General features: G+C 37.9%; 1 pseudogene; it reads left to right on the top strand.

The window, feature by feature from the left end:
* Positions 1-1634: 1634 nt before the first annotated feature.
* Positions 1635-9284, top strand: LOC121316662 (annotated as a pseudogene).
* The last annotated feature ends 1681 nt before the right edge of the window (positions 9285-10965 follow it).

Here is a 10965-nt window from a genome sequence, read left to right as displayed (position 1 = left end):
AAGGGTTAAACTGAGAGTAGACAGATGTTGGGTAGAGGAACCAAGATTGTTTTTGTTGAAAGCGTTAGCCAGCATGTGGTTTTGTTAACTCTCGTTAAAGAAATGTCGAGGAGCTTGCAAGCCATTCTGCAGTGTCTTTCGGAGGAGCTCATCACACCTGATTTGGCTATTCAAAAGTGGGTGGAGCCTTATTTAGCACAATAAGTGTTCCTAATGGAGAAGTTATGCAACCCAGTGCACAGGCACAGTTTGTATGAGCAGTCAGACCTGCTGTATAACCAACTTGTGCACTACCTCATTACAAACACCTTTTTATCTGGGGTAAAACAAGCAGTGATAATGTATGCTTCCCTACAGTGTCTTTTGAGCATTCCTCATTAGCCACAGAATGGCCTCCATACCCAAATCTTGGCCAGAAAAGATGTGCAGGGCCAATTGTGAAGAGTACTGGGGGCTAACTTGGGAGACCAAATACATGTAATTTGATACCTGAAATGGAATGTAACCCAGCTGAAAGAGTAGTGCTTCTGCACCAGGGCTTCAAACTGTTCTGACAGAAGGTGCTGACAATGGAATTTCAAAACACTTTTTAACTACTAAATCAAATCATTTCTTACAATATACAATTAATCATCGTTCCTAAAGAAAATGTGTTGCTTTTTTTTTTTTTTTTTTAAGAATCTTCAAAAGTTATACATACCAACACCAATGAAATCAGAAAGAAAAAATGAAAACAACTAGAATAGTTTGCATGTGGTTTTCAAAACTTAAAAAGAAGATTGCATAAAAGTCCTTCCCCAAATTGTATAACCAAGTATAGCAGCTGTACAACAAATGAGGTGGGGACAGGTTTAGGAACTTTCTATGGTTACCGTGATGGTAATTCCAGCATTTACCAGCACTAATGTATGCCAGTCAGAGCATGTGGCTTGTTATTTATTTGTGAAGACTTAGTGCTGTTTGAGGAGATGGTTATACTGGTCCAAGAAAATATGTCCATTAACCTTTTACTGTACTGTAACTCTTTGTTTTCTATTTACTAATTGTTGTAAACCTTGACTGGGATTTGAGTTCCTGCTGGATGCCCAGTAAGAGGCTATAACGTGTTTGTTCAAATACCTGACTTGGATGCTCTCACCAGCAGTTTCTGGAATCTCCAACAGGTTGCACAGATGGGTGGCACACAGGGCTTGATTTTCAAAACTTAAGTGGATTGAGTAAATCTACTCCGTTCTATGAATTTCAAAAGCAGACATGTGCTTTTTAAACATATTATTATTTATTTTTCAATAAATAAATATACGTACGTATATTTATGATATAATAATATAAACCTAAATTCCTATGAAAATAGTGCCCATGCCCTCTTTCAACCTGTTCTCTAGAAGAAAAAAAAAATGCAAAAGGCTTTGATTTCAGACTGTAGCGTGTTAAATGCCCCTCCCCTTTTCTGGAGCAATTGTAGAATTGATAAGCCATTGATAAGTTTCCGCCCCCAGCCAAGGAAGAAACTAATTTAGTTTTAATACTACATGTATGTTAGATGGGCCATAACATTTTGTTGTGCTACATTTATCTACTAGTAAGGTAAATACCAAAAAAACAAACAAACAAAAAAAACAGTCCTGCCTACTATGGCAGATCAGAGGACATACTTAATGCTGGAGAATTATCCTGGAGGCAATTTTATGCCTTGCAAAAAATATATACAGTGGATACATACGACCCTTCAGTTAGAAAGGTCTACTGCAAAGTGCCTTACAGTGACAAAGAGGAGGTGAGATGGGATTGCATGTATTTTTAGTATTGGAATTATTTTGTTGCATACAATGACAAACATTATACTTTTGTTAGAGAGTGTCATGTTTGCCATCACATTTCTACTGCAACATTCTTTAGTAGAGAACTGCAGTTTACTGAAGGTGTAGAATAGGATACTGTCTTGTCCATATTTTCTCCAAACCAGCCACATGTCCACTTAGAAGTCTGGAGGCCTGGGGCTTCCTGAACAGAATCAACAGTATGGACAGCCCAGGTAGCATAATTGAAGCTTGATTTGATAAGCCTTATTTCTCAAACTGATTTATTCATGATCAGTTTAAAACATACAGTGGCTCTTTCAGGACATGAAAAATAAAATGGTTATGTCTAGATCGCGAGATCATTTATCTCGTGATCACAACATAACGGTTTGAAATCTCGAGTTTCTGTCATAAATGTGGTAATCTGTTACCCAGTAGGTCCCTTATCTTGAAAGCATGCTGTGTGTGCATTTGAACAACTGTAATTAAGCAATATACTAGAAAATAACTATACAATTTTGATGGCAAAGCATACAGTAGTACTGTTTTTTTGGTGTGTGTGTGTGTGTTTTTTTTTTTAAATAAGCATATTATGAATGTCTGTAAAATACCAACATGCCAGTCAGCAGCCTATGTGGAATTATGCAGATTTATATAATCTCTATTTGTATTTTCCCTTTGAAATCTACCTTTGAAAAATATACAGTAAGTCATATTATGATGTTAAAATAAAAACTGTATTTTTGATATAGGCATGTATGCTTATCATTGGAAATAAATTTTGTGATGATTCACAGGCAACCGTTGGTACTGTGCACTGAATGAATACAGGTCATATTTAAACAGCTTAGATGTTAATAATTTATTTGTACCAAACTAAATATAGCACAAGCCCAAAAGAGGGTTATGCAAGTCTTTGAACTACATCCAATCCAAGTGCACTTCTGATAAAGTGTGACCAAGTGTTTTACTTGAACAATCAAATGTAATCTCTTTGGCAATATTGCTAGGTTGGTACCTGGGAAACACAGATATAATGTTCTTTCCTTTAGTGACCAAACTTAGTGAAGATAGAGGCTGGCCTGTATTGTGTATTAAGGTGTTGAATGTGAGGAGTTGTTGAATACAGTATTTCACACTAATGTGGTGATCAGCATGTGACACACATTTGCCAGAACCTCTCACATAACCCAATACTTATATACTTTTTTGTAGTTGTGTGCTCCAACATTCATGATGAATACAGTGAATAAACTAATTTTCTCAAAAGTTGAAACTGCGATGAAGGCAGCCAAGGAGGCTTTCCTGCCTGGTCCTTTAAGAGCCCCCAGGAGAGGTCTCAAGTCCTGGACAAACTGGCTAAAGTCATTGACCCCCACCTGAAAGAGTTTGCACAAGCAGAGGCTAAAGAGCAAGGTCAGAAGACTTGATTAAGCACTAGTGTACCAGGAGCACTCCAGTAATGTTCATTTACAGGCTGGTGTTTCAGGATTAATAATAGTGGACTTAATGGTGTATTTTTTTTTTTTTTATAGTTATGATAAACCAAGTAGAAATTTGAAACAAAAAGGTAAAATCAATTAATTGAATGAAATATGACACATAAAGTAGCCCTTTCCCTGTAGATGATGGCGGGAGTGGCACTTTATACCTTATATCTGTAAAACAAAAATGTGCAAACAGTTCACGTGTGCCTTTTTTAAGACACAGTGTAAAACTTGTCTTAATAATATTTAGTGGTCAGGGGTGTTTTACTAAGAAGTATCACTGCAGTAACTGATCTCCGGTTCAGGGGGTTAATCTGCGGGCCCAAAGTTCAACACAAACCTCTGCTAACATCCTGTACACTGGAATATAATGTTTTTTTTTTTTATTTGATGCTTATCGTGAGTGCATCCAATCACAATGCAAGGCACTTCAGAATCTTTGCATCCTCTGTCCTCCACAATACAACCGAATGCACTCAGATGGACCACATGGGCTTATGCACTGTATAGTGCGCACTCCAGTGAAGAAACTGTTATTTTGTAGACCCGTCACTATTATGACTGCTAATATCTCATAAACCATTTGAAATGCCAACTGCATATTGTGACCTAGAATTGCAGCAATGTTGTGGTCATGGAACATTTTAATCTGTGTCAATGATTCAGACCAGACCACACACTTTTAAATAGCGTGCACAGCTGTATTCAATGATAACACTGTGTAACACAATTTTTGTTCCTGGGTAGTAAGTGTTATTTCTTAATTGCTTATGCCTCAAAAGTATAGAAAATGGCTATTATTCCCCACAAACTTTGCTTTTGTGACCAGGACAGTGATATTTTAAAATTTACCTATTTCCAATGAGAAAATGGGCAAATTTGTGTCTTTTCATTCACATAAAGTCAGAAAAAAACAAAATATGAATCCAAATTAACATTTATTTATACCAAAGTAATACAAACATGACTACAAAAGATTTAGAAGTGAGTAGTTTTTCGAGATTTACGATTATACTGTAAATCACTTTCACGAATCAGCCCCCAAATGCAGTCTCCCATCATGTTCTCGTTATATTGTCCTTGGTAGCGACGTTCAAAGTCCAGTATATCCTGGTGGAAGCGCTCGCCTTGCTCCTCCGAGTATGCTCCCATGTTCTCCTTGAATTTATCAAGATGAGCATCAAGGATATGGACTTTGACGGACATCCTACAGCCCATTGTGCCGTAGTTCTTCACCAGAGTCTCAACCAGCTCCACATAGTTTTTGGCCTTGTGATTGCCCAGGAAGCCCTGAACCACTGCGACAAAGCTGTTCCAAGCCGCTTTCTCCTTACTAGTGAGCTTCTTGGGGAATTCATTGCACTCCAGAATCTTCTTTATTTGTGGTCAGACGAAGACACCGGCTTTAACCTTTGCCTCAGACAGCTTAGGGAAGAAGTCTTGAAGGTACTTGAAGGCTGCCGACTTCTTATCTAGAGCTCTGACAAATTGTTTCATAAGGCCCAATTTGATGTGCAGTGGTGGCATCAGCACCTTCCGGGGGTCCACCAGTGGCTCCCACTTGACGTTGTTCCTCCTCACAGAGAACTCGGTCCACTGTGGCCAGTCCCGCCTGTGGTAGTGTGCCTTGGTGTCCCTGCTGTCCCAAAGGCAAAGATAGCAGGGAAACTTGGCAAAACCGCCTTGGAGACCCATCAGGAATGCCACCATTTTGAAGTCTCCTATGCACTGCTTTGAGGCTCCTGGATGATCTGTCAGTGAAGAGGCGCCACTCACTCTGGTTACAGGCGATTCCGATTGCCTCGAACAGACTGGTCACATTGTGGCAGAAGTAGAGCCCATCTTGACGGGTGAAGAAACTGGAAAAAGGTTGGTGACGCTTCCTCTGATCTGCGTCTTGCACACTTTCATCCAACAAGTTCCACTGCTTGAGCCTAGACATCAAAAGCTCGGCATTGGACTTGGTTAGACCAAGATCTCTAATCAAGTCGTTGAGGTATTTTTGGTTGCAGTAGTATGGGTTTCTCTCCTCAGCTCCACCTCTGAAATTGTCATCTGGATTTACAACGTCTTCCTCACTCTCTGACTTGCTGCTCTCTTCTAAAGACGGCTGCTCTCTCGCCAGAGGAGTGGGTACGGGGACCGATGGATGAAGGAAGGTCCGGATACGTGATAGCAGGTGCATTCTTGCCAGTCCGACGTTTGGAAGGGTCCACCATGCAGAAGTAGCAGTTGCTTGAGTGGTCAGTGGGTTCCCGCCAAATTCTTGGGATAGCGAACTTCATGGCTCTCTTTTCCCCTCTGTACCATCCTACAAAAATACATTTATTTCACCCATGACTAATGTGTAAGAGATTCTCGCAACATTTTTCATATATGATATATTTTTTCAATAACATTGAAAATTGTAAAACATTTTAAAATTAAAAACTTTTACAATTTTAAAAATGTTAACAAATTTTATAACATAAAATTCCGAGCAACAATTGTCCATCTTACCTTCCAGAGTTTTTTTGCAGTGCTCGCAGGTGAAATGAAGTGCCCAGGGCTTGTCTTGATCCCCGAAATATGCCTTGTAGGCCTCACACATCTTAGCAGATGCTTCCATGGAGTACTTTTTCGCTCTTGTCTTGATAAATTGGCCGCAGACATAGCAAAATGCGTCTGCCCTATGCTTGCAGCCTCTTGATGCCATCTCAGAAAAATGCAGATATCTATCCACTTAGGCAGCTGGAACTAAACTGAACTGGTGGGCTTAAGGTCCCTGTATTTATACTACTATTTATATTACTGGAAAGTTCTAGAAAGTTCTAGAAGTTACTCCAAGTTTACTCAGCACTGAATCTATCTGGAATGTTCCAGAAAATAGGTAAATTTCTAAATATCACTGTCCTGGTCACAAAAGCAAAGTTTGTGGGGAATAATAGCCATTTTCTATACTTTTGAGGCATAAGCAATTAGGAAATAACACTTACTACCCAGGAACAAAAAAAAAAAAAAAAAAAAATTGTTACACAGTGTTTTCTTAGTAAAATTGTTGCATTAGTGTGTTGTTGCATTATCAGTTGACTTATTGAAGAGGATTTCAGAGAGCTGTATGGAGAGTGGTTAGCAAAATAGTTGAAAATACTGGAAAAGTGCTAAAAAAAAAAAAAAAAAAAAAAAGGGTCTTTAAACTCTTTGACTTCTTTAGTTTCTCTGAAAAAGCTGACACATTTTAAGCCCACAGTAAATACAGAAATCACTAGTTTTCTATATAGCACAATAGTCATACAGGCTTATGTGTTTGATCTTTATTCATGCTTTTGCTGCAGCATGTTAGAAAAAGTATTACTGTATATTACTATGTTGTATGCTTGAATGCATGAAACATGGCTAAACATGGATGACCTAGAAACCTAAAGTTAGCCTAATTTGATGTATAACAAGTTTGTCCTATTTACATACTTCAGATCACTGAGCAGTCATGCAGAATGATAACTGTAGGTGTTACTCATATGTCTGTAATAGTAGTTTCTGATTGCCTAACATAAGGCCTGTTTCCCACAAGGGTTCCTGCCGGGGTGGTGAACATCGTGTTTGGGACGGGCCCCAATGCCGGGGAGGCTCTTGTTTCTCCACAGCCACTACACAGAACATCACCCAGTAGAGCGCCCCCTACTGCAAGAGGCTGTCCCTGGAGCTGGGGGATAAGAACCCTGCCATCATCTTTGATGACAACAAACTGGATGAGTGCATCCCCACCACTGTCAGGTCCAGCTTCTCTAACCAGGTAAACCAAAAAGTTTTTTATCTGCTGCAGATCGATGCTTTACAGCAGAGCAGACATCGTCTGACTTGAATTTATCTTCAGCGTCCTTGAAAAAAAGAAAATAAATGTATCCACTAGATTGCTTGTGCTCTGTTTAAACCAATTCAAAGAAACCACAGTTCTAAGATTTGGCCCCAGTTTAGTGATCTAATGTACTGTTTGCTACATGTAAAAGTTGGTAACAATAAAAAAAAACACAATCAAATAGATTCAGCCCAGCTATGCAGTCTGATTTGAGGTATTTAGGGTATCTAGAAGCGTTACAATAAAATTGACACTTGAATTAAAAAAGTTAGAATATCATCTGGAACATTTGCTTCAGAAATACACACAAGGTACAGAAAGAAACACATGCTTTTATTAATACCAGCAGTGTGACTTTCCTATTCTGTGTCAGGAGAGATAATTTAGAGCTGCAGTTACACATGTAATTAACATAATGAATGCAATCCATCCTTTACTGTTTTTATGTACAAGGTTAGAGAAGTGATCCACAATACCTTTTAAAAATTGTACAGAATATACAACTGGGTGACTTATCGTCCAATAGAAATATTCCTTTGAAACAAACTAAGTTGTATATATTTTTGCTTAATTTATTTAGGGATAATTATAATTTTAAAAGACTGATTTTCATCAGTAGAATCACTTTTGCCAATATTTTACCAATAAATGGCTGATTTAGTAATACAGTAATCAGATGTGTATCTGCCCTAACCGTTTACCCTCCATGGCTAGCCTCTTCAGCAGCATCAGTTTATTATTGAACAGTAGTAGTGTTGATATGTAAATAAATCATGTTTGCCTAGCGGGTGTATCAACTTCAACCTCCTTCTCGAATGCAGGCACCCACATGGCAGATGGCTGCTCTGTCAAGCATTAATACCCTGTATCTGTCTAAACAAGGGATTTGGGGGAGGGCTCTAGTAAAAGCTGAGTGTGAATATAGTAATTGTTACAGCTGTGTCTAATGATATTTAAAACAGGATTTATTCATCCGACTTTTTACGTAGCCCTTACTCTGGTCCCACCGCAGTCGGATATTACTGTACTGTGAATTTAAAAAATAAAAGATGTTTGTGAGGTCATAGAGTAATAAATTGAAATGACCACAAGATGGAGCTCTTGGCACAGTGTAGTCATATTTATGCAGTACTTCCACATGAATTCTATTGTGTAAATGAAAATATCGACTGATATTTCATAAAGCTTTAGTGCAAATATAAAACAAAACCTGACTGGGGGTATGAGTTGAACCAAAGAACTGGTTCTCCAAATTTCAACCTGTCTTACGCTGTCAAATGCTTTCGATTGGTTTGGAGTTGGTGTACTATTCTTCAATGTAGCTTCCATTCATTATGTATTACCTGATTGACAGGGGGAGGTCTGTCTATGCACCAGCAGGATCTTTGTACAGAAGAGTAACTTCAATGAGATCCTGCAGAGGTTTGTAGAAGCTGCCCGAAACTGGAAAACTTGAGTTCCCTCGGATACCACAGCCAAAATGGGCACACTTATTAGCAAGGAGAACCTAGAAAAGGCATTATGGATATACAGGGCTGGCATAAAGTCCACACTGGCACAAAACAAGCTATGGGATTTTCTTCAGGGTTTCACATATACTGCATATAGAACTGGCACATCATGCATCTTTCTGCACATACGCATAAACTCATTGCATACCAGAGGAGGGGCTTTATGCACAAAACAGTTTTTCTGTTTTGTATTAAGTTTGTTATCCAGTTAGTTATTCATGAATCTGTAATTGGATTATTTAGCAGTCTAGAAAACATTCTTGATTAGCTATCTTTATTTAATTTATGAAATCAGACTTTTTTTTTTTTTTAAATAACATACATTCACATTTTGTAAATAGAACCCTGTGTAAATTAAACTAAATACATGGCTGATTTGAACTAGCCAATTATCTCATTAAATGGCAAAAATGAAATGTTAAAGTACTATGATAACTACTTTATACAGTCAGCTTTTTAAGGTCTTCAGAGTTGTCTGTTAATGTGGCTTCTGAAGGGCCTCTGTTTGCTGATGCAGTCTCTTAAGGCATGGGCAGGTGATACTGGCTTCCTCCTCTGGAAGAACATTGAATGTTTGCTCATTATTCATGATCCCCAGGTCCCCCTAAGAGAAACCACTGTGGAGGTCAGGCTGTCCTTGGACCAGTGATTAAACTGTATAGCTCTGTAATTGTTTTAAATTGCTAGTGTTGCACTGGGGGTCCGATATGGTGGAAAATGCAAACATAATCAAAGTGCCGATCCTCTTACACCACAATAAGGAAAACTAATGAAGAAAAAAATACTGGTCAAACCTTAAGGATCCAAATCCAATCTTGTTTCTTTTCATCATTAAAAAAAAGAAAGCCATTCAGCCCATCAGTACTTATTCGGTTCAAACCTTTGTCAAGTCGGGTCTTATACTATTGCAATGATTCAGCATCAACAAAATGGCTGGGTAACCCATTCAATAACCTTAGCCCTGTGTAAAAGAGTGGAGTCTGTCTCCACTAAATTTCCAGCTGTGTCCTCTTATCTGTTCCTATTTTCTGTGGTGCACTTAAATTGGGATTAACTTTGTCAACTCCTTTTAAGATTTTAAAGAAAATAAACACCTCTAAGTCTCTTAAGAGTTCACCACTGTAAATTTGCACAGTGATTTTGTAGTTTCCCCGTGCTTTTCCGGTGGCTACACTGTAGTTAACATGTTTGACATGTTTTCTGATTTTTTACCATACCTTTTTACAATGCTTATATGTGCTTACTTTGCAATTTATTATTAAATGTTGAATATAGCATCCTTTATAGCACATTTATAGGTGCAGTATTGACTGTTTATGATGGATTAGTAAACTAAAGTCTTTACATAATAACTACAAAATTGTCTCATTAATATTTAAACTTTAAACTATGATTATGTAAGATATGAAGAATGCTTACAGATGTGAAACACATTATTCACCTTAACTGCTCATTTACATGTTAATCCCTTTCCATAAAAGCACATGCAACATACACATAAAATACAGCTCACAGAAGAAATGCAGTGGTGGCCAAACACTTCAAGCCTGATAGCACTTTGAATCTGTATCGTCTGAATTAGAACTAACAAATGGTTTCACATACCCTGATTAGCACTAAAGGTAACATTAGGTAGTTCAAAGAGTAGTGTTTATCAGCGACAGTGTTGAATGTGGGTTGAAATAATCTGCAGTTACTGTGTGTTTTTCTGTAAATCGTGTTGACCCAACCTTGGCACTGGTGGTGGGGCTAAGGTTGTTGTGAGTTTCATTGTTTAAACATGGATTGGCCTTTCACTTGTTGTGCATACCAATTTCTCTCACGTAATCAAACAATCTATGGCATCACTTCTGTGTCACTAACATGAAGAATACTGCTGAAAATGTCTTATCTGTGTTGTGACAACACAGGATATATATATACATCAACATGTTTGCTGAACTGTATGGTGTACACCTAAGAAAAGCATTTAAAACTATACACAACTGTTCTCAAATATGATGTGGGATGTACAAGCATTTTGTTGCCTATGGGCCATGACTTGACTGAACTGCCTTTTCTTTACAATTTACAATAACAATAGTTGTTCACAGAATTCAACCAATTGCCTTACTAATTCCTCAGAAGCTAGAGTATAGGGTTGCAGACAAAAGTATTAGCACCCTACACTTATACCATAATTCAAGGTAACAGATTAAGGACAAGCATTTAGTAAACTTTAACCACTTTTTAATAAAACACACAAATTACCTGATTTCTAGTAATTAAACAAATAATCTTTGTAGAAAACAAACAAGCTTATCTAATTTAAAATATTTGTTAATGACAAA

Source organism: Polyodon spathula, chromosome 6 (genome assembly GCF_017654505.1).
Source record: "Polyodon spathula isolate WHYD16114869_AA chromosome 6, ASM1765450v1, whole genome shotgun sequence".
In the NCBI taxonomy this organism is placed as follows: Eukaryota; Metazoa; Chordata; class Actinopteri; order Acipenseriformes; family Polyodontidae; genus Polyodon; species Polyodon spathula.
Note: the sequence above shows the minus strand (reverse complement) of the source record. Positions and strands in the feature narration are given on the sequence as shown.